Source organism: Euphorbia lathyris, chromosome 1 (assembly GCF_963576675.1).
Source record: "Euphorbia lathyris chromosome 1, ddEupLath1.1, whole genome shotgun sequence".
Taxonomy (NCBI): domain Eukaryota; kingdom Viridiplantae; phylum Streptophyta; class Magnoliopsida; order Malpighiales; family Euphorbiaceae; genus Euphorbia; species Euphorbia lathyris.
Window position 1 is genome coordinate 132057969 of NC_088910.1, and position 20719 is coordinate 132078687.

The window sequence follows — 20719 nt, forward strand, 5'->3', positions numbered from 1 at the left end:
ACGTGCACGCCATGGTGAAAAAAAAATTAAATAATTAAAAAATGCACGTTGCAAAAAAGTTTAGGGGTGCAACACTAGGACTTCCCAAGAGGTCACCCATCTTAGTACTACTCTCGCCCAAGCACGTTTAACTTCGGAGTTCTGATGGGATCCGGTGCATTAGTGCTGGTATGATCGCACCCGTCATCCCATGCAAAAACTAAGCATATATTCCATACTGGGCGCCCCTTTCTCCCGTATGCTCATCCTTCACGTGCATGCACAAGCCCCCGGACCCCAAACACTGACCCCCGCCTCGAAAACGTGCACGCCATGGTGAAAAAAAAATTAAATAATTAAAAAATGCACGTTGCAAAAAAGTTTGGGCCCGCCTCGAAAACGTGCACGCCATGGTGAAAAAAAAATTAAATAATTAAAAAATGCACGTTGCAAAAAAGTTTGGGGGTGCAACACGAGGACTTCCCAAGAGGTCACCCATCTTAGTACTGGTGAAAAAAAAATTAAATAATTAAAAAATGCACGTTGCAAAAAAGTTTGGGGGTGCAACACGAGGACTTCCCAAGAGGTCACCCATCTTAGTACTACTCTCGCCCAAGCACGTTTAACTTCGGAGTTCTGATGGGATCCGATGCATTAGTGCTGGTATGATCGCACCCGTCATCCCATGCAAAAACTAAGCATATATTCCATACTGGGCGCCCCTTTCTCCCGTATGCTCATCCTTCACGTGCATGCACAAGCCCCCGGACCCCAAACACTGACCCCCGCCTCGAAAACATGCACGCCATGGTGAAAAAAAAAATTAAATAATTAAAAAATGCACGTTGCAAAAAAGTTTGGGGGTGCAACACGAGGACTTCCCAAGAGGTCAACCATCTTAGTACTACTCTCGCCCAAGCACGTTTAACTTCGGAGTTCTGATGGGATCCGGTGCATTAGTGCTGGTATGATCGCACCCGTCATCACATGCAAAAACTAAGCATATATTCCATACTGGGCGCCCCTTTCTCCCGTATGCTCATCCTTCACGTGCATGCACAAGCCCCCGGACCCCAAACACTGACCCCCGCCTCGAAAACGTGCACACCATGGTGAAAAAAAATTAAATAATTAAAAAATGCACGTTGCAAAAAAGTTTGGGCCCGCCTCGAAAATGTGCACGCCATGGTGAAAAAAAAATTAAATAATTAAAAAATGCACGTTATAAAAAAGTTTAGGGGTGCAACACGAGGACTTCCCAAGAGGTCACCCATCTTAGTACTACTCTCGCCCAAGCACGTTTAACTTCGGAGTTCTGATGGGATCCGATGCATTAGTGCTGGTATGATCGCACCCGTCATCCCATGCAAAAACTAAGCATATATTCCATACTGGGCGCCCCTTTCTCCCGTATGCTCATCCTTCACGTGCATGCACAAGCCCCCGGACCCCAAACACTGACCCCCGCCTCGAAAACATGCACGCCATGGTGAAAAAAAATTAAATAATTAAAAAATGCACGTTGCAAAAAAGTTTGGGCCCGCCTCGAAAACGTGCACGCCATGGTGAAAAAAAAATTAAATAATTAAAAAATACACGTTGCAAAAAAGTTTGGGGGTGCAACACGAGGACTTCCCAAGAGGTCACCCATCTTAGTACTACTCTCGCCCAAGCACGTTTAACTTCGGAGTTCTGATGGGATCCGGTGCATTAGTGCTGGTATGATCGCACCCGTCATCCCATGCAAAAACTAAGCATATATTCCATACTGGGCGCCCCTTTCTCCCGTATGCTCATCCTTCACGTGCATGCACAAGCCCCCGGACCCCAAACACTGACCCCCGCCTCGAAAACGTGCACGCCATGGTGAAAAAAAAATTAAATAATTAAAAAATGCACGTTGCAAAAAAGTTTGGGCCCGCCTCGAAAACGTGCACGCCATGGTGAAAAAAAAATTAAATAATTAAAAAATGCACGTTGCAAAAAAGTTTAGGGGTGCAACACGAGGACTTCCCAAGAGGTCACCCATCTTAGTACTACTCTCGCCCAAGCGCGTTTAACTTCGGAGTTCTGATGGGATCCGGTGCATTAGTGCTGGTATGATCGCACCCGTCATCCCATGCAAAAACTAAGCATATATTCCATACTGGGCGCCCCTTTCTCCCGTATGCTCATCCTTCACGTGCATGCACAAGCCCCCGGACCCCAAACACTGACCCCCGCCTCGAAAACATGCACGCCATGGTGAAAAAAAAAATTAAATAATTAAAAAATGCACGTTGCAAAAAAGTTTGGGGGTGCAACACGAGGACTTCCCAAGAGGTCAACCATCTTAGTACTACTCTCGCCCAAGCACGTTTAACTTCGGAGTTCTGATGGGATCCGATGCATTAGTGCTGGTATGATCGCACCCGTCATCACATGCAAAAACTAAGCATATATTCCATACTGGGCGCCCCTTTCTCCCGTATGCTCATCCTTCACGTGCATGCACAAGCCCCCGGACCCCAAACACTGACCCCCGCCTCGAAAACATGCACGCCATGGTGAAAAAAAATTAAATAATTAAAAAATGCACGTTGCAAAAAAGTTTGGGCCCGCCTCGAAAACGTGCACGCCATGGTGAAAAAAAAATTAAATAATTAAAAAATGCACGTTATAAAAAAGTTTAGGGGTGCAACACGAGGACTTCCCAAGAGGTCACCCATCTTAGTACTACTCTCGCCCAAGCACGTTTAACTTCGGAGTTCTGATGGGATCCGGTGCATTAGTGCTGGTATGATCGCACCCGTCATCCCATGCAAAAACTAAGCATATATTCCATACTGGGCGCCCCTTTCTCCCGTATGCTCATCCTTCACGTGCATGCACAAGCCCCCGGACCGCAAACACTGACCCCCGCCTCGAAAACGTGCACGCCATGGTGAAAAAAAATTAAATAATTAAAAAATGCACGTTGCAAAAAAGTTTGGGCCCGCCTCGAAAACGTGCACGCCATGGTGAAGAAAAAAATAAATAATTAAAAAATGCACGTTGCAAAAAAGTTTAGGGGTGCAACACGAGGACTTCCCAAGAGGTCACCCATCTTAGTACTACTCTCGCCCAAGCACGTTTAACTTCGGAGTTCTGATGGGATCCGGTGCATTAGTGATGGTATGATCGCACCCGTCATCCCATGCAAAAACTAAGCATATATTCCATACTGGGCGCCCCTTTCTCCCGTATGCTCATCCTTCACGTGCATGCACAAGCCCCCGGACCCCAAACACTGCCTCGAAAACGTGCACGCCATGGTGAAAAAAAAATTAAATAATTAAAAAATGCACGTTGCAAAAAAGTTTGGGCCCGCCTCGAAAACGTGCACGCCATGGTGAAAAAAAAATTAAATAATTAAAAAATGCACGTTGCAAAAAAGTTTGGGGGTGCAACACGAGGACTTCCGAAGAGGTCACCCATCTTAGTACTACTCTCGCCCAAGCACGTTTAACTTCGGGGTTCTGATGGGATCCGGTGCATTAGTGCTGGTATGATCGCACCCGTCATCCCATGCAAAAACTAAGCATATATTCCATACTGGGCGCCCCTTTCTCCGGTATGCTCATCCTTCACGTGCATGCACAAGCCCCCGGACCCCAAACACTGACCCCCGCCTCGAAAACATGCACGCCATGGTGAAAAAAAAATTAAATAATTAAAAAATGCACGTTGCAAAAAAGTTTGGGGGTGCAACACGAGGACTTCCCAAGAGGTCAACCATCTTAGTACTACTCTCGCCAAAGCACGTTTAACTTCGGAGTTCTGATGGGATCCGGTGCATTAGTGCTGGTATGATCGCACCCGTCATCACATGCAAAAACTAAGCATATATTCCATCCTGGGCGCCCCTTTCTCCCGTATGCTCATCCTTCACGTGCATGCACAAGCCCCCGGACCCCAAACACTGACCCCCGCCTCGAAAACGTGCACGCCATGGTGAAAAAAAAAATTAAATAATTAAAAAATGCACGTTGCAAAAAAGTTTGGGCCCGCCTCGAAAACGTGCACGCCATGGTGAAAAAAAAATTAAATAATTAAAAAATGCACGTTGCAAAAAAGTTTAGGGGTGCAACACGAGGACTTCCCAAGAGGTCACCCATCTTAGTACTACTCTCGCCCAAGCACGTTTAACTTCGGAGTTCTGATGGGATCCGGTGCATTAGTGCTGGTATGATCGCACCCGTCATCCCATGCAAAAACTAAGCATATATTCCATACTGGGCGCCCCTTTCTCCCGTATGCTCATCCTTCACGTGCATGCACAAGCCCCCGGACCCCAAACACTGACCCCCGCCTCGAAAACGTGCACGCCATGGTGAAAAAAAAATTAAATAATTAAAAAATGCACGTTGCAAAAAAGTTTGGGCCCGCCTCGAAAACGTGCACGCCATGGTGAAAAAAAAATTAAATAATTAAAAAATACATGTTGCAAAAAAGTTTGGGGGTGCAACACGAGGACTTCCCAAGAGGTCACCCATCTTAGTACTACTCTCGCCCAAGCACGTTTAACTTCGGAGTTCTGATGGGATCCGGTGCATTAGTGCTGGTATGATCGCACCCATCATCCCATGCAAAAACTAAGCATATATTCCATACTGGGCGCCCCTTTCTCCCGTATGCTCATCCTTCACGTGCATGCACAAGCCCCCGGACCCCAAACACTGACCCCCGCCTCGAAAACGTGCACGCCATGGTGAAAAAAAATTAAATAATTAAAAAATGCACGTTGCAAAAAAGTTTGGGCCCGCCTCGAAAACGTGCACGCCATGGTGAAAAAAAAATTAAATAATTAAAAAATGCACGTTGCAAAAAAGTTTAGGGGTGCAACACGAGGACTTCCCAAGAGGTCACCCATCTTAGTACTACTCTCGCCCAAGCACGTTTAACTTCGGAGTTCTGATGGGATCCGGTGCATTAGTGCTGGTATGATCGCACCCGTCATCCCATGCAAAAACTAAGCATATATTCCATACTGGGCGCCCCTTTCTCCCGTATGCTCATCCTTCACGTGCATGCACAAGCCCCCGGACCCCAAACACTGACCCCCGCCTCGAAAACGTGCACGCCATGGTGAAAAAAAATTAAATAATTAAAAAATGCACGTTGCAAAAAAGTTTAGGGGTGCAACACGAGGACTTCCCAAGAGGTCACCCATCTTAGTGCTGGTATGATCGCACCCATCATCCCATGCAAAAACTAAGCATATATTCCATACTGGGCGCCCCTTTCTCCCGTATGCTCATCCTTCACGTGCATGCACAAGCCCCCGGACCCCAAACACTGACCCCCGCCTCGAAAACGTGCACGCCATGGTGAAAAAAAATTAAATAATTAAAAAATGCACGTTGCAAAAAAGTTTGGGCCCGCCTCGAAAACGTGCACGCCATGGTGAAAAAAAAATTAAATAATTAAAAAATGCACGTTGCAAAAAAGTTTAGGGGTGCAACACGAGGACTTCCCAAGAGGTCACCCATCTTAGTACTACTCTCGCCCAAGCACGTTTAACTTCGGAGTTCTGATGGGATCCGGTGCATTAGTGCTGGTATGATCGCACCCGTCATCCCATGCAAAAACTAAGCATATATTCCATACTGGGCGCCCCTTTCTCCCGTATGCTCATCCTTCACGTGGATGCACAAGCCCCCGGACCCCAAACACTGACCCCCGCCTCGAAAACGTGCACGCCATGGTGAAAAAAAAATTAAATAATTAAAAAATACACGTTGCAAAAAAGTTTGGGGGTGCAACACGAGGACTTCCCAAGAGGTCACCCATCTTAGTACTACTCTCGCCCAAGCACGTTTAACTTCGGAGTTCTGATGGGATCCGGTGCATTAGTGCTGGTATGATCGCACCCATCATCCCATGCAAAAACTAAGCATATATTCCATACTGGGCGCCCCTTTCTCCCGTATGCTCATCCTTCACGTGCATGCACAAGCCCCCGGACCCCAAACACTGACCCCCGCCTCGAAAACGTGCACGCCATGGTGAAAAAAAAATTAAATAATTAAAAAATGCACGTTGCAAAAAAGTTTGGGCCCGCCTCGAAAACGTGCACGCCATGGTGAAAAAAAAATTAAATAATTAAAAAATGCACGTTGCAAAAAAGTTTGGGGGTGCAACACGAGGACTTCCGAAGAGGTCACCCATCTTAGTACTACTCTCGCCCAAGCACGTTTAACTTTGGGGTTCTGATGGGATCCGGTGCATTAGTGCTGGTATGATCGCACCCGTCATCCCATGCAAAAACTAAGCATATATTCCATACTGGGCGCCCCTTTCTCCCGTATGCTCATCCTTCACGTGCATGCACAAGCCCCCGGACCCCAAACACTGACCCCCGCCTCGAAAACATGCACGCCATGGTGAAAAAAAAAATTAAATAATTAAAAAATGCACGTTGCAAAAAAGTTTGGGGGTGCAACACGAGGACTTCCCAAGAGGTCAACCATCTTAGTACTACTCTCGCCAAAGCACGTTTAACTTCGGAGTTCTGATGGGATCCGGTGCATTAGTGCTGGTATGATCGCACCCGTCATCACATGCAAAAACTAAGCATATATTCCATCCTGGGCGCCCCTTTCTCCCGTATGCTCATCCTTCACGTGCATGCACAAGCCCCCGGACCCCAAACACTGACCCCCGCCTCGAAAACGTGCACGCCATGGTGAAAAAAAAATTAAATAATTAAAAAATGCACGTTGCAAAAAAGTTTGGGCCCGCCTCGAAAACGTGCACGCCATGGTGAAAAAAAAATTAAATAATTAAAAAATACACGTTGCAAAAAAGTTTGGGGGTGCAACACGAGGACTTCCCAAGAGGTCACCCATCTTAGTACTACTCTCGCCCAAGCACGTTTAACTTCGGAGTTCTGATGGGATCCGGTGCATTAGTGCTGGTATGATCGCACCCATCATCCCATGCAAAAACTAAGCATATATTCCATACTGGGCGCCCCTTTCTCCCGTATGCTCATCCTTCACGTGCATGCACAAGCCCCCGGACCCCAAACACTGACCCCCGCCTCGAAAACGTGCACGCCATGGTGAAAAAAAATTAAATAATTAAAAAATGCACGTTGCAAAAAAGTTTGGGCCCGCCTCGAAAACGTGCACGCCATGGTGAAAAAAAAATTAAATAATTAAAAAATGCACGTTGCAAAAAAGTTTAGGGGTGCAACACGAGGACTTCCCAAGAGGTCACCCATCTTAGTACTACTCTCGCCCAAGCACGTTTAACTTCGGAGTTCTGATGGGATCCGGTGCATTAGTGCTGGTATGATCGCACCCGTCATCCCATGCAAAAACTAAGCATATATTCCATACTGGGCGCCCCTTTCTCCCGTATGCTCATCCTTCACGTGCATGCACAAGCCCCCGGACCCCAAACACTGACCCCCGCCTCGAAAACGTGCACGCCATGGTGAAAAAAAATTAAATAATTAAAAAATGCACGTTGCAAAAAAGTTTAGGGGTGCAACACGAGGACTTCCCAAGAGGTCACCCATCTTAGTGCTGGTATGATCGCACCCATCATCCCATGCAAAAACTAAGCATATATTCCATACTGGGCGCCCCTTTCTCCCGTATGCTCATCCTTCACGTGCATGCACAAGCCCCCGGACCCCAAACACTGACCCCCGCCTCGAAAACGTGCACGCCATGGTGAAAAAAAATTAAATAATTAAAAAATGCACGTTGCAAAAAAGTTTGGGCCCGCCTCGAAAACGTGCACGCCATGGTGAAAAAAAAATTAAATAATTAAAAAATGCACGTTGCAAAAAAGTTTAGGGGTGCAACACGAGGACTTCCCAAGAGGTCACCCATCTTAGTACTACTCTCGCCCAAGCACGTTTAACTTCGGAGTTCTGATGGGATCCGGTGCATTAGTGCTGGTATGATCGCACCCGTCATCCCATGCAAAAACTAAGCATATATTCCATACTGGGCGCCCCTTTCTCCCGTATGCTCATCCTTCACGTGGATGCACAAGCCCCCGGACCCCAAACACTGACCCCCGCCTCGAAAACGTGCACGCCATGGTGAAAAAAAAATTAAATAATTAAAAAATACACGTTGCAAAAAAGTTTGGGGGTGCAACACGAGGACTTCCCAAGAGGTCACCCATCTTAGTACTACTCTCGCCCAAGCACGTTTAACTTCGGAGTTCTGATGGGATCCGGTGCATTAGTGCTGGTATGATCGCACCCATCATCCCATGCAAAAACTAAGCATATATTCCATACTGGGCGCCCCTTTCTCCCGTATGCTCATCCTTCACGTGCATGCACAAGCCCCCGGACCCCAAACACTGACCCCCGCCTCGAAAACGTGCACGCCATGGTGAAAAAAAAATTAAATAATTAAAAAATGCACGTTGCAAAAAAGTTTGGGCCCGCCTCGAAAACGTGCACGCCATGGTGAAAAAAAAATTAAATAATTAAAAAATGCACGTTGCAAAAAAGTTTGGGGGTGCAACACGAGGACTTCCGAAGAGGTCACCCATCTTAGTACTACTCTCGCCCAAGCACGTTTAACTTTGGGGTTCTGATGGGATCCGGTGCATTAGTGCTGGTATGATCGCACCCGTCATCCCATGCAAAAACTAAGCATATATTCCATACTGGGCGCCCCTTTCTCCCGTATGCTCATCCTTCACGTGCATGCACAAGCCCCCGGACCCCAAACACTGACCCCCGCCTCGAAAACATGCACGCCATGGTGAAAAAAAAAATTAAATAATTAAAAAATGCACGTTGCAAAAAAGTTTGGGGGTGCAACACGAGGACTTCCCAAGAGGTCAACCATCTTAGTACTACTCTCGCCAAAGCACGTTTAACTTCGGAGTTCTGATGGGATCCGGTGCATTAGTGCTGGTATGATCGCACCCGTCATCACATGCAAAAACTAAGCATATATTCCATCCTGGGCGCCCCTTTCTCCCGTATGCTCATCCTTCACGTGCATGCACAAGCCCCCGGACCCCAAACACTGACCCCCGCCTCGAAAACGTGCACGCCATGGTGAAAAAAAAAATTAAATAATTAAAAAATGCACGTTGCAAAAAAGTTTGGGCCCGCCTCGAAAACGTGCACGCCATGGTGAAAAAAAAATTAAATAATTAAAAAATGCACGTTGCAAAAAAGTTTAGGGGTGCAACACGAGGACTTCCCAAGAGGTCACCCATCTTAGTACTACTCTCGCCCAAGCACGTTTAACTTCGGAGTTCTGATGGGATCCGGTGCATTAGTGCTGGTATGATCGCTCCCGTCATCCCATGCAAAAACTAAGCATATATTCCATACTGGGCGCCCCTTTCTCCCGTATGCTCATCCTTCACGTGCATGCACAAGCCCCCGGACCCCAAACACTGACCCCCGCCTCGAAAACGTGCACGCCATGGTGAAAAAAAAATTAAATAATTAAAAAATGCACGTTGCAAAAAAGTTTGGGCCCGCCTCGAAAACGTGCACGCCATGGTGAAAAAAAAATTAAATAATTAAAAAATGCACGTTGCAAAAAAGTTTGGGGGTGCAACACGAGGACTTCCGAAGAGGTCACCCATCTTAGTACTACTCTCGCCCAAGCACGTTTAACTTCGGGGTTCTGATGGGATCCGGTGCATTAGTGCTGGTATGATCGCACCCGTCATCCCATGCAAAAACTAAGCATATATTCCATACTGGGCGCCCCTTTCTCCCGTATGCTCATCCTTCACGTGCATGCACAAGCCCCCGGACCCCAAACACTGACCCCCGCCTCGAAAACATGCACGCCATGGTGAAAAAAAAAATTAAATAATTAAAAAATGCACGTTGCAAAAAAGTTTGGGGGTGCAACACGAGGACTTCCCAAGAGGTCAACCATCTTAGTACTACTCTCGCCAAAGCACGTTTAACTTCGGAGTTCTGATGGGATCCGGTGCATTAGTGCTGGTATGATCGCACCCGTCATCACATGCAAAAACTAAGCATATATTCCATCCTGGGCGCCCCTTTCTCCCGTATGCTCATCCTTCACGTGCATGCACAAGCCCCCGGACCCCAAACACTGACCCCCGCCTCGAAAACGTGCACGCCATGGTGAAAAAAAAAATTAAATAATTAAAAAATGCACGTTGCAAAAACGTTTGGGCCCGCCTCGAAAACGTGCACGCCATGGTGAAAAAAAAATTAAATAATTAAAAAATGCACGTTGCAAAAAAGTTTAGGGGTGCAACACGAGGACTTCCCAAGAGGTCACCCATCTTAGTACTACTCTCGCCCAAGCACGTTTAACTTCGGAGTTCTGATGGGATCTGGTGCATTAGTGCTGGTATGATCGCACCCGTCATCCCATGCAAAAACTAAGCATATATTCCATACTGGGCGCCCCTTTCTCCCGTATGCTCATCCTTCACGTGCATGCACAAGCCCCCGGACCCCAAACACTGACCCCCGCCTCGAAAACGTGCACGCCATGGTGAAAAAAAAATTAAATAATTAAAAAATGCACGTTGCAAAAAAGTTTGGGCCCGCCTCGAAAACGTGCACGCCATGGTGAAAAAAAAATTAAATAATTAAAAAATACACGTTGCAAAAAAGTTTGGGGGTGCAACACGAGGACTTCCCAAGAGGTCACCCATCTTAGTACTACTCTCGCCCAAGCACGTTTAACTTCGGAGTTCTGATGGGATCCGGTGCATTAGTGCTGGTATGATCGCACCCATCATCCCATGCAAAAACTAAGCATATATTCCATACTGGGCGCCCCTTTCTCCCGTATGCTCATCCTTCACGTGCATGCACAAGCCCCCGGACCCCAAACACTGACCCCCGCCTCGAAAACGTGCACGCCATGGTGAAAAAAAATTAAATAATTAAAAAATGCACGTTGCAAAAAAGTTTGGGCCCGCCTCGAAAACGTGCACGCCATGGTGAAAAAAAAATTAAATAATTAAAAAATGCACGTTGCAAAAAAGTTTAGGGGTGCAACACGAGGACTTCCCAAGAGGTCACCCATCTTAGTACTACTCTCGCCCAAGCACGTTTAACTTCGGAGTTCTGATGGGATCCGGTGCATTAGTGCTGGTATGATCGCACCCATCATCCCATGCAAAAACTAAGCATATATTCCATACTGGGCGCCCCTTTCTCCCGTATGCTCATCCTTCACGTGCATGCACAAGCCCCCGGACCCCAAACACTGACCCCCGCCTCGAAAACGTGCACGCCATGGTGAAAAAAAAATTAAATAATTAAAAAATGCACGTTGCAAAAAAGTTTGGGCCCGCCTCGAAAACGTGCACGCCATGGTGAAAAAAAAATTAAATAATTAAAAAATGCACGTTGCAAAAAAGTTTGGGGGTGCAACACGAGGACTTCCGAAGAGGTCACCCATCTTAGTACTACTCTCGCCCAAGCACGTTTAACTTCGGAGTTCTGATGGGATCCGGTGCATTAGTGCTGGTATGATCGCACCCGTCATCCCATGCAAAAACTAAGCATATATTCCATACTGGGCGCCCCTTTCTCCCGTATGCTCATCCTTCACGTGCATGCACAAGCCCCCGGACCCCAAACACTGACCCCCGCCTCGAAAACGTGCACGCCATGGTGAAAAAAAATTAAATAATTAAAAAATGCACGTTGCAAAAAAGTTTAGGGGTGCAACACGAGGACTTCCCAAGAGGTCACCCATCTTAGTGCTGGTATGATCGCACCCATCATCCCATGCAAAAACTAAGCATATATTCCATACTGGGCGCCCCTTTCTCCCGTATGCTCATCCTTCACGTGCATGCACAAGCCCCCGGACCCCAAACACTGACCCCCGCCTCGAAAACGTGCACGCCATGGTGAAAAAAAATTAAATAATTAAAAAATGCACGTTGCAAAAAAGTTTGGGCCCGCCTCGAAAACGTGCACGCCATGGTGAAAAAAAAATTAAATAATTAAAAAATGCACGTTGCAAAAAAGTTTAGGGGTGCAACACGAGGACTTCCCAAGAGGTCACCCATCTTAGTACTACTCTCGCCCAAGCACGTTTAACTTCGGAGTTCTGATGGGATCCGGTGCATTAGTGCTGGTATGATCGCACCCGTCATCCCATGCAAAAACTAAGCATATATTCCATACTGGGCGCCCCTTTCTCCCGTATGCTCATCCTTCACGTGCATGCACAAGCCCCCGGACCCCAAACACTGACCCCCGCCTCGAAAACGTGCACGCCATGGTGAAAAAAAAATTAAATAATTAAAAAATACACGTTGCAAAAAAGTTTGGGGGTGCAACACGAGGACTTCCCAAGAGGTCACCCATCTTAGTACTACTCTCGCCCAAGCACGTTTAACTTCGGAGTTCTGATGGGATCCGGTGCATTAGTGCTGGTATGATCGCACCCATCATCCCATGCAAAAACTAAGCATATATTCCATACTGGGCGCCCCTTTCTCCCGTATGCTCATCCTTCACGTGCATGCACAAGCCCCCGGACCCCAAACACTGACCCCCGCCTCGAAAACGTGCACGCCATGGTGAAAAAAAAATTAAATAATTAAAAAATGCACGTTGCAAAAAAGTTTGGGCCCGCCTCGAAAACGTGCACGCCATGGTGAAAAAAAAATTAAATAATTAAAAAATGCACGTTGCAAAAAAGTTTGGGGGTGCAACACGAGGACTTCCGAAGAGGTCACCCATCTTAGTACTACTCTCGCCCAAGCACGTTTAACTTTGGGGTTCTGATGGGATCCGGTGCATTAGTGCTGGTATGATCGCACCCGTCATCCCATGCAAAAACTAAGCATATATTCCATACTGGGCGCCCCTTTCTCCCGTATGCTCATCCTTCACGTGCATGCACAAGCCCCCGGACCCCAAACACTGACCCCCGCCTCGAAAACATGCACGCCATGGTGAAAAAAAAAATTAAATAATTAAAAAATGCACGTTGCAAAAAAGTTTGGGGGTGCAACACGAGGACTTCCCAAGAGGTCAACCATCTTAGTACTACTCTCGCCAAAGCACGTTTAACTTCGGAGTTCTGATGGGATCCGGTGCATTAGTGCTGGTATGATCGCACCCGTCATCACATGCAAAAACTAAGCATATATTCCATCCTGGGCGCCCCTTTCTCCCGTATGCTCATCCTTCACGTGCATGCACAAGCCCCCGGACCCCAAACACTGACCCCCGCCTCGAAAACGTGCACGCCATGGTGAAAAAAAAAATTAAATAATTAAAAAATGCACGTTGCAAAAAAGTTTGGGCCCGCCTCGAAAACGTGCACGCCATGGTGAAAAAAAAATTAAATAATTAAAAAATGCACGTTGCAAAAAAGTTTAGGGGTGCAACACGAGGACTTCCCAAGAGGTCACCCATCTTAGTACTACTCTCGCCCAAGCACGTTTAACTTCGGAGTTCTGATGGGATCCGGTGCATTAGTGCTGGTATGATCGCTCCCGTCATCCCATGCAAAAACTAAGCATATATTCCATACTGGCCGCCCCTTTCTCCCGTATTCTCATCCTTCACGTGCATGCACAAGCCCCCGGACCCCAAACACTGACCCCCGCCTCGAAAACGTGCACGCCATGGTGAAAAAAAAATTAAATAATTAAAAAATGCACGTTGCAAAAAAGTTTGGGCCCGCCTCGAAAACGTGCACGCCATGGTGAAAAAAAAATTAAATAATTAAAAAATGCACGTTGCAAAAAAGTTTGGGGGTGCAACACGAGGACTTCCGAAGAGGTCACCCATCTTAGTACTACTCTCGCCCAAGCACGTTTAACTTCGGGGTTCTGATGGGATCCGGTGCATTAGTGCTGGTATGATCGCACCCGTCATCCCATGCAAAAACTAAGCATATATTCCATACTGGGCGCCCCTTTCTCCCGTATGCTCATCCTTCACGTGCATGCACAAGCCCCCGGACCCCAAACACTGACCCCCGCCTCGAAAACATGCACGCCATGGTGAAAAAAAAAATTAAATAATTAAAAAATGCACGTTGCAAAAAAGTTTGGGGGTGCAACACGAGGACTTCCCAAGAGGTCAACCATCTTAGTACTACTCTCGCCAAAGCACGTTTAACTTCGGAGTTCTGATGGGATCCGGTGCATTAGTGCTGGTATGATCGCACCCGTCATCACATGCAAAAACTAAGCATATATTCCATCCTGGGCGCCCCTTTCTCCCGTATGCTCATCCTTCACGTGCATGCACAAGCCCCCGGACCCCAAACACTGACCCCCGCCTCGAAAACGTGCACGCCATGGTGAAAAAAAAAATTAAATAATTAAAAAATGCACGTTGCAAAAAAGTTTGGGCCCGCCTCGAAAACGTGCACGCCATGGTGAAAAAAAAATTAAATAATTAAAAAATGCACGTTGCAAAAAAGTTTAGGGGTGCAACACGAGGACTTCCCAAGAGGTCACCCATCTTAGTACTACTCTCGCCCAAGCACGTTTAACTTCGGAGTTCTGATGGGATCCGGTGCATTAGTGCTGGTATGATCGCACCCGTCATCCCATGCAAAAACTAAGCATATATTCCATACTGGGCGCCCCTTTCTCCCGTATGCTCATCCTTCACGTGCATGCACAAGCCCCCGGACCCCAAACACTGACCCCCGCCTCGAAAACGTGCACCCCATGGTGAAAAAAAAATTAAATAATTAAAAAATGCACGTTGCAAAAAAGTTTGGGCCCGCCTCGAAAACGTGCACGCCATGGTGAAAAAAAAATTAAATAATTAAAAAATACACGTTGCAAAAAAGTTTGGGGGTGCAACACGAGGACTTCCCAAGAGGTCACCCATCTTAGTACTACTCTCGCCCAAGCACGTTTAACTTCGGAGTTCTGATGGGATCCGGTGCATTAGTGCTGGTATGATCGCACCCATCATCCCATGCAAAAACTAAGCATATATTCCATACTGGGCGCCCCTTTCTCCCGTATGCTCATCCTTCACGTGCATGCACAAGCCCCCGGACCCCAAACACTGACCCCCGCCTCGAAAACGTGCACGCCATGGTGAAAAAAAATTAAATAATTAAAAAATGCACGTTGCAAAAAAGTTTGGGCCCGCCTCGAAAACGTGCACGCCATGGTGAAAAAAAAATTAAATAATTAAAAAATGCACGTTGCAAAAAAGTTTAGGGGTGCAACACGAGGACTTCCCAAGAGGTCACCCATCTTAGTACTACTCTCGCCCAAGCACGTTTAACTTCGGAGTTCTGATGGGATCCGGTGCATTAGTGCTGGTATGATCGCACCCGTCATCCCATGCAAAAACTAAGCATATATTCCATACTGGGCGCCCCTTTCTCCCGTATGCTCATCCTTCACGTGCATGCACAAGCCCCCGGACCCCAAACACTGACCCCCGCCTCGAAAACGTGCACGCCATGGTGAAAAAAAATTAAATAATTAAAAAATGCACGTTGCAAAAAAGTTTGGGCCCGCCTCGAAAACGTGCACGCCATGGTGAAAAAAAAATTAAATAATTAAAAAATGCACGTTGCAAAAAAGTTTGGGGGTGCAACACGAGGACTTCCCAAGAGGTCACCCATCTTAGTACTACTCTCGCCCAAGCACGTTTAACTTCGGAGTTCTGATGGGATCCGGTGCATTAGTGCTGGTATGATCGCACCCATCATCCCATGCAAAAACTAAGCATATATTCCATACTGGGCGCCCCTTTCTCCCGTATGCTCATCCTTCACGTGCATGCACAAGCCCCCGGACCCCAAACACTGACCCCCGCCTCGAAAACATGCACGCCATGGTGAAAAAAAAAATTAAATAATTAAAAAATGCACGTTGCAAAAAAGTTTGGGGGTGCAACACGAGGACTTCCCAAGAGGTCAACCATCTTAGTACTACTCTCGCCCAAGCACGTTTAACTTCGGAGTTCTGATGGGATCCCAAGAGGTCACCCGTCACCCCATGCAAAAACTAAGCATATATTCCATACTGGGCGCCCCTTTCTCCCGTATGCTCATCCTTCACGTGCATGCACAAGCCCCCGGACCCCAAACACTGACCCCCGCCTCGAAAACGTGCACGCCATGGTGAAAAAAAAAATTAAATAATTAAAAAATGCACGTTGCAAAAAAGTTTGGGCCCGCCTCGAAAACGTGCACGCCATGGTGAAAAAAAAATTAAATAATTAAAAAATCCACGTTGCAAAAAAGTTTAGGGGTGCAACACGAGGACTTCCCAAGAGGTCACCCATCTTAGTACTACTCTCGCCCAAGCACGTTTAACTTCGGAGTTCTGATGGGATCCGGTGCATTAGTGCTGGTATGATCACACCCGTCATCCCATGCAAAAACTAAGCATATATTCCATACTGGGCGCCCCTTTCTCCCGTATGCTCATCCTTCACGTGCATGCACAAGCCCCCGGACCCCAAACACTAACCCCCGCCTCGAAAACGTGCACGCCATGGTGAAAAAAAAAATTAAATAATTAAAAAATGCACGTTGCAAAAAAGTTTGGGCCCGCCTCGAAAACGTGCACGCCATGGTGAAAAAAAAATTAAATAATTAAAAAATGCACGTTGCAAAAAAGTTTGGGGGTGCAACACGAGGACTTCCCAAGAGGTCACCCATCTTAGTACTACTCTCGCCCAAGCACGTTTAACTTCGGAGTTCTGATGGGATCCGGTGCATTAGTGCTGGTATGATCGCACCCGTCATCCCATGCAAAAACTAAGCATATATTCCATACTGGGCGCCCCTTTCTCCCGTATGCTCATCCTTCACGTGCATGCACAAGCCCCCGGACCCCAAACACTGACCCCCGCCTCGAAAACATGCACGCCATGGTGAAAAAAAAAATTAAATAATTAAAAAATGCACGTTGCAAAAAAGTTTGGGGGTGCAACACGAGGACTTCCCAAGAGGTCAACCATCTTAGTACTACTCTCGCCCAAGCACGTTTAACTTCGGAGTTCTGATGGGATCCGGTGCATTAGTGCTGGTATGATCGCACCCGTCATCACATGCAAAAACTAAGCATATATTCCATACTGGGCGCCCCTTTCTCCCGTATGCTCATCCTTCACGTGCATGCACAAGCCCCCGGACCCCAAACACTGACCCCCGCCTCGAAAACGTGCACGCCATGGTGAAAAAAAATTAAATAATTAAAAAATGCACGTTGCAAAAAAGTTTGGGCCCGCCTCGAAAACGTGCACGCCATGGTGAAAAAAAAATTAAATAATTAAAAAATGCACGTTATAAAAAAGTTTAGGGGTGCAACACGAGGACTTCCCAAGAGGTCACCCATCTTAGTACTACTCTCGCCCAAGCACGTTTAACTTCGGAGTTCTGATGGGATCCGGTGCATTAGTGCTGGTATGATCGCTCCCGTCATCCCATGCAAAAACTAAGCATATATTCCATACTGGGCGCCCCTTTCTCCCGTATGCTCATCCTTCACGTGCATGCACAAGCCCCCGGACCCCAAACACTGACCCCCGCCTCGAAAACGTGCACGCCATGGTGAAAAAAAAATTAAATAATTAAAAAATGCACGTTGCAAAAAAGTTTGGGCCCGCCTCGAAAACGTGCACGCCATGGTGAAAAAAAATTAAATAATTAAAAAATGCACGTTGCAAAAAAGTTTGGGGGTGCAACACGAGGACTTCCGAAGAGGTCACCCATCTTAGTACTACTCTCGCCCAAGCACGTTTAACTTTGGGGTTCTGATGGGATCCGGTGCATTAGTGCTGGTATGATCGCACCCGTCATCCCATGCAAAAACTAAGCATATATTCCATACTGGGCGCCCCTTTCTCCCGTATGCTCATCCTTCACGTGCATACACAAGCCCCCGGACCCCAAACACTGACCCCCGCCTCGAAAACATGCACGCCATGGTGAAAAAAAAAATTAAATAATTAAAAAATGCACGTTGCAAAAAAGTTTGGGGGTGCAACACGAGGACTTCCCAAGAGGTCAACCATCTTAGTACTACTCTCGCCAAAGCACGTTTAACTTCGGAGTTCTGATGGGATCCGGTGCATTAGTGCTGGTATGATCGCACCCGTCATCACATGCAAAAACTAAGCATATATTCCATCCTGGGCGCCCCTTTCTCCCGTATGCTCATCCTTCACGTGCATGCACAAGCCCCCGGACCCCAAACACTGACCCCCGCCTCGAAAACGTGCACGCCATGGTGAAAAAAAAAATTAAATAATTAAAAAATGCACGTTGCAAAAAAGTTTGGGCCCGCCTCGAAAACGTGCACGCCATGGTGAAAAAAAAATTAAATAATTAAAAAATGCACGTTGCAAAAAAGTTTAGGGGTGCAACACGAGGACTTCCCAAGAGGTCACCCATCTTAGTACTACTCTCGCCCAAGCACGTTTAACTTCGGAGTTCTGATGGGATCCGGTGCATTAGTGCTGGTATGATCGCTCCCGTCATCCCATGCAAAAACTAAGCATATATTCCATACTGGGCGCCCCTTTCTCCCGTATGCTCATCCTTCACGTGCATGCACAAGCCCCCGGACCCCAAACACTGACCCCCGCCTCGAAAACGTGCACGCCATGGTGAAAAAAAAATTAAATAATTAAAAAATGCACGTTGCAAAAAAGTTTGGGCCCGCCTCGAAAACGTGCACGCCATGGTGAAAAAAAAATTAAATAATTAAAAAATGCACGTTGCAAAAAAGTTTGGGGGTGCAACACGAGGACTTCCGAAGAGGTCACCCATCTTAGTACTACTCTCGCCCAAGCACGTTTAACTTCGGGGTTCTGATGGGATCCGGTGCATTAGTGCTGGTATGATCGCACCCGTCATCCCATGCAAAAACTAAGCATATATTCCATACTGGGCGCCCCTTTCTCCCGTATGCTCATCCTTCACGTGCATGCACAAGCCCCCGGACCCCAAACACTGACCCCCGCCTCGAAAACATGCACGCCATGGTGAAAAAAAAAATTAAATAATTAAAAAATGCACGTTGCAAAAAAGTTTGGGGGTGCAACACGAGGACTTCCCAAGAGGTCAACCATCTTAGTACTACTCTCGCCAAAGCACGTTTAACTTCGGAGTTCTGATGGGATCCGGTGCATTAGTGCTGGTATGATCGCACCCGTCATCACATGCAAAAACTAAGCATATATTCCATCCTGGGCGCCCCTTTCTCCCGTATGCTCATCCTTCACGTGCATGCACAAGCCCCCGGACCCCAAACACTGACCCCCGCCTCGAAAACGTGCACGCCATGGTGAAAAAAAAAATTCAATAATTAAAAAATGCACGTTGCAAAAAAGTTTGGGCCCGCCTCGAAAACGTGCACGCCATGGTGAAAAAAAAATTAAATAATTAAAAAATGCACGTTGCAAAAAAGTTTAGGGGTGCAACACGAGGACTTCCCAAGAGGTCACCCATCTTAGTACTACTCTCGCCCAAGCACGTTTAACTTCGGAGTTCTGATGGGATCCGGTGCATTAGTGCTGGTATGATCGCACCCGTCATCCCATGCAAAAACTAAGCATATATTCCATACTGGGCGCCCCTTTCTCCCGTATGCTCATCCTTCACGTGCATGCACAAGCCCCCGGACCCCAAACACTGACCCCCGCCTCGAAAACGTGCACGCCATGGTGAAAAAAAAATTAAATAATTAAAAAATGCACGTTGCAAAAAAGTTTGGGCCCGCCTCGAAAACGTGCACGCCATGGTGAAAAAAAAATTAAATAATTAAAAAATGCACGTTGCAAAAAAGTTTGGGGGTGCAACACGAGGACTTCCCAAGAGGTCACCCATCTTAGTACTACTCACGCCCAAGCACGTTTAACTTCGGAGTTCTGATGGGATCCGGTGCATTAGTGCTGGTATGATCGCACCCATCATCCCATGCAAAAACTAAGCATATATTCCATACTGGGCGCCCCTTTCTCCCGTATGCTCATCCTTCACGTGCATGCACAAGCCCCCTGACCCCCGCCTCGAAAACATGCACGCCATGGTGAAAAAAAAAATTAAATAATTAAAAAATGCACGTTGCAAAAAAGTTTGGGGGTGCAACACGAGGACTTCCCAAGAGGTCAACCATCTTAGTACTACTCTCGCCCAAGCACGTTTAACTTCGGAGTTCTGATGGGATCCCAAGAGGTCACCCGTCACCCCATGCAAAAACTAAGCATATATTCCATACTGGGCGCCCCTTTCTCCCGTATGCTCATCCTTCACGTGCATGCACAAGCCCCCGGACCCCAAACACTGACCCCCGCCTCGAAAACGTGCACGCCATGGTGAAAAAAAAAATTAAATAATTAAAAAATGCACGTTGCAAAAAAGTTTGGGCCCGCCTCGAAAACGTGCACGCCATGGTGAAAAAAAAATTAAATAATTAAAAAATGCACGTTGCAAAAAAGTTTAGGGGTGCAACACGAGGACTTCCCAAGAGGTCACCCATCTTAGTACTACTCTCGCCCAAGCACGTTTAACTTCGGAGTTCTGATGGGATCCGGTGCATTAGTGCTGGTATGATCGCACCCGTCATCCCATGCAAAAACTAAGCATATATTCCATACTGGGCGCCCCTTTCTCCCGTATGCTCATCCTTCACGTGCATGCACAAGCCCCCGGACCCCAAACACTAACCCCCGCCTCGAAAACGTGCACGCCATGGTGAAAAAAAAAATTAAATAATTAAAAAATGCACGTTGCAAAAAAGTTTGGGCCCGCCTCGAAAACGT

At 46.9% G+C, this 20719-nt stretch overlaps 54 non-coding genes across 54 annotated transcripts; all 54 read right to left on the reverse strand.

The window, feature by feature from the left end:
- Positions 1 to 63: 63 nt before the first annotated feature.
- Positions 64 to 182, reverse strand: LOC136213450 (5S ribosomal RNA). The gene has a single exon (XR_010680560.1). It is a non-coding gene; the product is annotated as a 5S ribosomal RNA (ribosomal RNA).
- A 355-nt stretch (positions 183 to 537) lies between these two features.
- On the reverse strand, positions 538 to 656 carry LOC136213249 (5S ribosomal RNA). Its single transcript, XR_010680372.1, has one exon. It is a non-coding gene; the product is annotated as a 5S ribosomal RNA (ribosomal RNA).
- Positions 657 to 839: 183 nt separating this feature from the next.
- On the reverse strand, positions 840 to 958 carry LOC136212745 (5S ribosomal RNA). The gene has a single exon (XR_010679886.1). It is a non-coding gene; the product is annotated as a 5S ribosomal RNA (ribosomal RNA).
- Positions 959 to 1216: 258 nt separating this feature from the next.
- Positions 1217 to 1335, reverse strand: LOC136213250 (5S ribosomal RNA). Its single transcript, XR_010680373.1, has one exon. It is a non-coding gene; the product is annotated as a 5S ribosomal RNA (ribosomal RNA).
- A 258-nt stretch (positions 1336 to 1593) lies between these two features.
- LOC136214875 (5S ribosomal RNA) lies at positions 1594 to 1712 on the reverse strand. The gene has a single exon (XR_010681941.1). It is a non-coding gene; the product is annotated as a 5S ribosomal RNA (ribosomal RNA).
- Positions 1713 to 1971: 259 nt separating this feature from the next.
- On the reverse strand, positions 1972 to 2090 carry LOC136213345 (5S ribosomal RNA). The gene has a single exon (XR_010680461.1). It is a non-coding gene; the product is annotated as a 5S ribosomal RNA (ribosomal RNA).
- Positions 2091 to 2273: 183 nt separating this feature from the next.
- Positions 2274 to 2392, reverse strand: LOC136214508 (5S ribosomal RNA). Its single transcript, XR_010681591.1, has one exon. It is a non-coding gene; the product is annotated as a 5S ribosomal RNA (ribosomal RNA).
- A 258-nt stretch (positions 2393 to 2650) lies between these two features.
- Positions 2651 to 2769, reverse strand: LOC136214887 (5S ribosomal RNA). Its single transcript, XR_010681952.1, has one exon. It is a non-coding gene; the product is annotated as a 5S ribosomal RNA (ribosomal RNA).
- Positions 2770 to 3027: 258 nt separating this feature from the next.
- LOC136214114 (5S ribosomal RNA) lies at positions 3028 to 3146 on the reverse strand. Its single transcript, XR_010681211.1, has one exon. It is a non-coding gene; the product is annotated as a 5S ribosomal RNA (ribosomal RNA).
- A 252-nt stretch (positions 3147 to 3398) lies between these two features.
- LOC136214999 (5S ribosomal RNA) lies at positions 3399 to 3517 on the reverse strand. Its single transcript, XR_010682056.1, has one exon. It is a non-coding gene; the product is annotated as a 5S ribosomal RNA (ribosomal RNA).
- Positions 3518 to 3699: 182 nt separating this feature from the next.
- Positions 3700 to 3818, reverse strand: LOC136215059 (5S ribosomal RNA). Its single transcript, XR_010682113.1, has one exon. It is a non-coding gene; the product is annotated as a 5S ribosomal RNA (ribosomal RNA).
- A 260-nt stretch (positions 3819 to 4078) lies between these two features.
- Positions 4079 to 4197, reverse strand: LOC136214900 (5S ribosomal RNA). The gene has a single exon (XR_010681964.1). It is a non-coding gene; the product is annotated as a 5S ribosomal RNA (ribosomal RNA).
- A 259-nt stretch (positions 4198 to 4456) lies between these two features.
- Positions 4457 to 4575, reverse strand: LOC136214911 (5S ribosomal RNA). The gene has a single exon (XR_010681975.1). It is a non-coding gene; the product is annotated as a 5S ribosomal RNA (ribosomal RNA).
- Positions 4576 to 4833: 258 nt separating this feature from the next.
- LOC136214923 (5S ribosomal RNA) lies at positions 4834 to 4952 on the reverse strand. The gene has a single exon (XR_010681986.1). It is a non-coding gene; the product is annotated as a 5S ribosomal RNA (ribosomal RNA).
- Positions 4953 to 5452: 500 nt separating this feature from the next.
- On the reverse strand, positions 5453 to 5571 carry LOC136214935 (5S ribosomal RNA). The gene has a single exon (XR_010681997.1). It is a non-coding gene; the product is annotated as a 5S ribosomal RNA (ribosomal RNA).
- Positions 5572 to 5753: 182 nt separating this feature from the next.
- Positions 5754 to 5872, reverse strand: LOC136214946 (5S ribosomal RNA). Its single transcript, XR_010682008.1, has one exon. It is a non-coding gene; the product is annotated as a 5S ribosomal RNA (ribosomal RNA).
- Positions 5873 to 6131: 259 nt separating this feature from the next.
- LOC136215468 (5S ribosomal RNA) lies at positions 6132 to 6250 on the reverse strand. Its single transcript, XR_010682509.1, has one exon. It is a non-coding gene; the product is annotated as a 5S ribosomal RNA (ribosomal RNA).
- A 183-nt stretch (positions 6251 to 6433) lies between these two features.
- LOC136215060 (5S ribosomal RNA) lies at positions 6434 to 6552 on the reverse strand. The gene has a single exon (XR_010682114.1). It is a non-coding gene; the product is annotated as a 5S ribosomal RNA (ribosomal RNA).
- A 259-nt stretch (positions 6553 to 6811) lies between these two features.
- On the reverse strand, positions 6812 to 6930 carry LOC136214958 (5S ribosomal RNA). The gene has a single exon (XR_010682019.1). It is a non-coding gene; the product is annotated as a 5S ribosomal RNA (ribosomal RNA).
- A 258-nt stretch (positions 6931 to 7188) lies between these two features.
- LOC136214970 (5S ribosomal RNA) lies at positions 7189 to 7307 on the reverse strand. The gene has a single exon (XR_010682030.1). It is a non-coding gene; the product is annotated as a 5S ribosomal RNA (ribosomal RNA).
- A 500-nt stretch (positions 7308 to 7807) lies between these two features.
- On the reverse strand, positions 7808 to 7926 carry LOC136214982 (5S ribosomal RNA). The gene has a single exon (XR_010682041.1). It is a non-coding gene; the product is annotated as a 5S ribosomal RNA (ribosomal RNA).
- Positions 7927 to 8108: 182 nt separating this feature from the next.
- LOC136214994 (5S ribosomal RNA) lies at positions 8109 to 8227 on the reverse strand. Its single transcript, XR_010682052.1, has one exon. It is a non-coding gene; the product is annotated as a 5S ribosomal RNA (ribosomal RNA).
- Positions 8228 to 8486: 259 nt separating this feature from the next.
- Positions 8487 to 8605, reverse strand: LOC136215469 (5S ribosomal RNA). Its single transcript, XR_010682510.1, has one exon. It is a non-coding gene; the product is annotated as a 5S ribosomal RNA (ribosomal RNA).
- A 183-nt stretch (positions 8606 to 8788) lies between these two features.
- Positions 8789 to 8907, reverse strand: LOC136215061 (5S ribosomal RNA). Its single transcript, XR_010682115.1, has one exon. It is a non-coding gene; the product is annotated as a 5S ribosomal RNA (ribosomal RNA).
- A 260-nt stretch (positions 8908 to 9167) lies between these two features.
- On the reverse strand, positions 9168 to 9286 carry LOC136212322 (5S ribosomal RNA). Its single transcript, XR_010679485.1, has one exon. It is a non-coding gene; the product is annotated as a 5S ribosomal RNA (ribosomal RNA).
- Positions 9287 to 9545: 259 nt separating this feature from the next.
- On the reverse strand, positions 9546 to 9664 carry LOC136215000 (5S ribosomal RNA). Its single transcript, XR_010682057.1, has one exon. It is a non-coding gene; the product is annotated as a 5S ribosomal RNA (ribosomal RNA).
- Positions 9665 to 9847: 183 nt separating this feature from the next.
- On the reverse strand, positions 9848 to 9966 carry LOC136215062 (5S ribosomal RNA). The gene has a single exon (XR_010682116.1). It is a non-coding gene; the product is annotated as a 5S ribosomal RNA (ribosomal RNA).
- A 260-nt stretch (positions 9967 to 10226) lies between these two features.
- On the reverse strand, positions 10227 to 10345 carry LOC136212891 (5S ribosomal RNA). The gene has a single exon (XR_010680031.1). It is a non-coding gene; the product is annotated as a 5S ribosomal RNA (ribosomal RNA).
- Positions 10346 to 10604: 259 nt separating this feature from the next.
- On the reverse strand, positions 10605 to 10723 carry LOC136215006 (5S ribosomal RNA). Its single transcript, XR_010682063.1, has one exon. It is a non-coding gene; the product is annotated as a 5S ribosomal RNA (ribosomal RNA).
- A 258-nt stretch (positions 10724 to 10981) lies between these two features.
- Positions 10982 to 11100, reverse strand: LOC136215018 (5S ribosomal RNA). The gene has a single exon (XR_010682075.1). It is a non-coding gene; the product is annotated as a 5S ribosomal RNA (ribosomal RNA).
- A 259-nt stretch (positions 11101 to 11359) lies between these two features.
- Positions 11360 to 11478, reverse strand: LOC136213079 (5S ribosomal RNA). Its single transcript, XR_010680212.1, has one exon. It is a non-coding gene; the product is annotated as a 5S ribosomal RNA (ribosomal RNA).
- Positions 11479 to 11978: 500 nt separating this feature from the next.
- Positions 11979 to 12097, reverse strand: LOC136215030 (5S ribosomal RNA). Its single transcript, XR_010682086.1, has one exon. It is a non-coding gene; the product is annotated as a 5S ribosomal RNA (ribosomal RNA).
- A 182-nt stretch (positions 12098 to 12279) lies between these two features.
- On the reverse strand, positions 12280 to 12398 carry LOC136215042 (5S ribosomal RNA). Its single transcript, XR_010682097.1, has one exon. It is a non-coding gene; the product is annotated as a 5S ribosomal RNA (ribosomal RNA).
- Positions 12399 to 12657: 259 nt separating this feature from the next.
- LOC136215470 (5S ribosomal RNA) lies at positions 12658 to 12776 on the reverse strand. The gene has a single exon (XR_010682511.1). It is a non-coding gene; the product is annotated as a 5S ribosomal RNA (ribosomal RNA).
- A 183-nt stretch (positions 12777 to 12959) lies between these two features.
- Positions 12960 to 13078, reverse strand: LOC136215063 (5S ribosomal RNA). The gene has a single exon (XR_010682117.1). It is a non-coding gene; the product is annotated as a 5S ribosomal RNA (ribosomal RNA).
- Positions 13079 to 13338: 260 nt separating this feature from the next.
- On the reverse strand, positions 13339 to 13457 carry LOC136212323 (5S ribosomal RNA). Its single transcript, XR_010679486.1, has one exon. It is a non-coding gene; the product is annotated as a 5S ribosomal RNA (ribosomal RNA).
- A 259-nt stretch (positions 13458 to 13716) lies between these two features.
- Positions 13717 to 13835, reverse strand: LOC136215001 (5S ribosomal RNA). The gene has a single exon (XR_010682058.1). It is a non-coding gene; the product is annotated as a 5S ribosomal RNA (ribosomal RNA).
- A 183-nt stretch (positions 13836 to 14018) lies between these two features.
- On the reverse strand, positions 14019 to 14137 carry LOC136215064 (5S ribosomal RNA). Its single transcript, XR_010682118.1, has one exon. It is a non-coding gene; the product is annotated as a 5S ribosomal RNA (ribosomal RNA).
- A 260-nt stretch (positions 14138 to 14397) lies between these two features.
- LOC136215053 (5S ribosomal RNA) lies at positions 14398 to 14516 on the reverse strand. The gene has a single exon (XR_010682108.1). It is a non-coding gene; the product is annotated as a 5S ribosomal RNA (ribosomal RNA).
- A 259-nt stretch (positions 14517 to 14775) lies between these two features.
- Positions 14776 to 14894, reverse strand: LOC136215065 (5S ribosomal RNA). The gene has a single exon (XR_010682119.1). It is a non-coding gene; the product is annotated as a 5S ribosomal RNA (ribosomal RNA).
- A 258-nt stretch (positions 14895 to 15152) lies between these two features.
- LOC136215077 (5S ribosomal RNA) lies at positions 15153 to 15271 on the reverse strand. Its single transcript, XR_010682130.1, has one exon. It is a non-coding gene; the product is annotated as a 5S ribosomal RNA (ribosomal RNA).
- Positions 15272 to 15529: 258 nt separating this feature from the next.
- Positions 15530 to 15648, reverse strand: LOC136215089 (5S ribosomal RNA). The gene has a single exon (XR_010682141.1). It is a non-coding gene; the product is annotated as a 5S ribosomal RNA (ribosomal RNA).
- Positions 15649 to 16194: 546 nt separating this feature from the next.
- On the reverse strand, positions 16195 to 16313 carry LOC136211956 (5S ribosomal RNA). The gene has a single exon (XR_010679138.1). It is a non-coding gene; the product is annotated as a 5S ribosomal RNA (ribosomal RNA).
- Positions 16314 to 16573: 260 nt separating this feature from the next.
- Positions 16574 to 16692, reverse strand: LOC136215100 (5S ribosomal RNA). The gene has a single exon (XR_010682152.1). It is a non-coding gene; the product is annotated as a 5S ribosomal RNA (ribosomal RNA).
- A 183-nt stretch (positions 16693 to 16875) lies between these two features.
- LOC136212746 (5S ribosomal RNA) lies at positions 16876 to 16994 on the reverse strand. The gene has a single exon (XR_010679887.1). It is a non-coding gene; the product is annotated as a 5S ribosomal RNA (ribosomal RNA).
- A 258-nt stretch (positions 16995 to 17252) lies between these two features.
- LOC136212324 (5S ribosomal RNA) lies at positions 17253 to 17371 on the reverse strand. Its single transcript, XR_010679487.1, has one exon. It is a non-coding gene; the product is annotated as a 5S ribosomal RNA (ribosomal RNA).
- A 258-nt stretch (positions 17372 to 17629) lies between these two features.
- LOC136215471 (5S ribosomal RNA) lies at positions 17630 to 17748 on the reverse strand. The gene has a single exon (XR_010682512.1). It is a non-coding gene; the product is annotated as a 5S ribosomal RNA (ribosomal RNA).
- Positions 17749 to 17931: 183 nt separating this feature from the next.
- LOC136215066 (5S ribosomal RNA) lies at positions 17932 to 18050 on the reverse strand. The gene has a single exon (XR_010682120.1). It is a non-coding gene; the product is annotated as a 5S ribosomal RNA (ribosomal RNA).
- A 260-nt stretch (positions 18051 to 18310) lies between these two features.
- On the reverse strand, positions 18311 to 18429 carry LOC136212325 (5S ribosomal RNA). Its single transcript, XR_010679488.1, has one exon. It is a non-coding gene; the product is annotated as a 5S ribosomal RNA (ribosomal RNA).
- A 259-nt stretch (positions 18430 to 18688) lies between these two features.
- Positions 18689 to 18807, reverse strand: LOC136215002 (5S ribosomal RNA). The gene has a single exon (XR_010682059.1). It is a non-coding gene; the product is annotated as a 5S ribosomal RNA (ribosomal RNA).
- A 183-nt stretch (positions 18808 to 18990) lies between these two features.
- Positions 18991 to 19109, reverse strand: LOC136215067 (5S ribosomal RNA). Its single transcript, XR_010682121.1, has one exon. It is a non-coding gene; the product is annotated as a 5S ribosomal RNA (ribosomal RNA).
- Positions 19110 to 19369: 260 nt separating this feature from the next.
- LOC136215112 (5S ribosomal RNA) lies at positions 19370 to 19488 on the reverse strand. The gene has a single exon (XR_010682163.1). It is a non-coding gene; the product is annotated as a 5S ribosomal RNA (ribosomal RNA).
- A 259-nt stretch (positions 19489 to 19747) lies between these two features.
- On the reverse strand, positions 19748 to 19866 carry LOC136211694 (5S ribosomal RNA). Its single transcript, XR_010678888.1, has one exon. It is a non-coding gene; the product is annotated as a 5S ribosomal RNA (ribosomal RNA).
- Positions 19867 to 20399: 533 nt separating this feature from the next.
- LOC136215123 (5S ribosomal RNA) lies at positions 20400 to 20518 on the reverse strand. The gene has a single exon (XR_010682174.1). It is a non-coding gene; the product is annotated as a 5S ribosomal RNA (ribosomal RNA).
- Positions 20519 to 20719: the final 201 nt, after the last annotated feature.